The sequence below is a fragment of the Pongo pygmaeus genome, chromosome 3 (assembly GCF_028885625.2).
Source record: "Pongo pygmaeus isolate AG05252 chromosome 3, NHGRI_mPonPyg2-v2.0_pri, whole genome shotgun sequence".
Lineage (NCBI taxonomy): Eukaryota > Metazoa > Chordata > Mammalia > Primates > Hominidae > Pongo > Pongo pygmaeus.
Window position 1 is genome coordinate 124,134,866 of NC_072376.2, and position 1,116 is coordinate 124,135,981.

The window sequence follows — 1,116 nt, forward strand, 5'->3', positions numbered from 1 at the left end:
ACATTCCCTTAAACTAAAGTTGAATCCAGAGTGAGACCCTAACTTTCTTCAATTCTGTGAAAGCTGAGAGGGGTGAGGAAGCTACAGAAGAAAAGTTGGAAACTAGCAGAGGTTGGTTCTTGGGATTTAAGGAAAGAAGCCATCTTCACAACATAAAAGTGCAAGATGAAGCAGCAAGTGCTGATGTAGAAGATGTTGCACATTATCCAGAAAATCCAGCTAAGATTATTGATGAAAGTAGCTACATTAAACAACAGATTTTGTGTTGGATTCAGCAGCACACATACTGAAACTGGAATGATACAGAAAAAATTAGCATAGCCCCTGCTAAATGATGTCATGCAAATTCATGAAGTATTTCATATTTTTAGCTATAAAGATACTAGAGGCAAGCCTAGGAAAGACTCTTCTAGACATTGATCTGGGTAGAAAATTCATGACCAGGATCTCAAAAGCAAAACAACAAAAACCAAGATAGTCAGATGGTACTTGATTAAGAAGCTTCTGCACAGCAAAAGAACCAATCAACAGAGTGAACAGACAGCCTACAGAATGGGAGAGGATGTTTGTAAACTATGCATCTGACAGGGAACTAATATCCAGAATTTACAAGGAACTCAAACAACTCAACAACAAACAGATAACTCCGTTAAAGAGTGGCCAGAAGATACTAATAGATATTTTTCAAAAGCAGCATAATTTTTACACGTTTGTTGGCTATTTGTATAAAAATATATTGAAAAATAGAAACTTCTCAAATTTTTATTTTCAATAGATATGTTTCATACAAATAGCCAACAAGCATATAAAAATGTTTAACGTTGTTAATCATCAGAGAAATTTAAATTAATGCCACAGTGGGATGTCATCTTACACCAGTTAGAATGGCTATTATATGAAAAGACAAAAAGTAACAAATGTGGTTGAGGAGGCAGAGAAAAGGGAAGGCTTGTGCACTGTTGATGAGACTATAAATTGGCATAACCTCTATTTAAAACAGTATGAGGATTTATCAAAGAACTAAAAATGGAGCTGCTGTTTGATCTAGCAGTCACACTGCTGGGTATCTACCCAAAGGAAAAGAAATAATTATACCTATCAATAAAATTACTGCAC

General features: G+C 35.0%; 1 non-coding gene across 1 annotated transcript; it reads left to right on the forward strand.

Moving 5' to 3' along the window:
- Positions 1–262: 262 nt before the first annotated feature.
- LOC129035898 (U6 spliceosomal RNA) lies at positions 263–369 on the forward strand. Its single transcript, XR_008502391.1, has one exon. It is a non-coding gene; the product is annotated as a U6 spliceosomal RNA (small nuclear RNA).
- Positions 370–1,116: the final 747 nt, after the last annotated feature.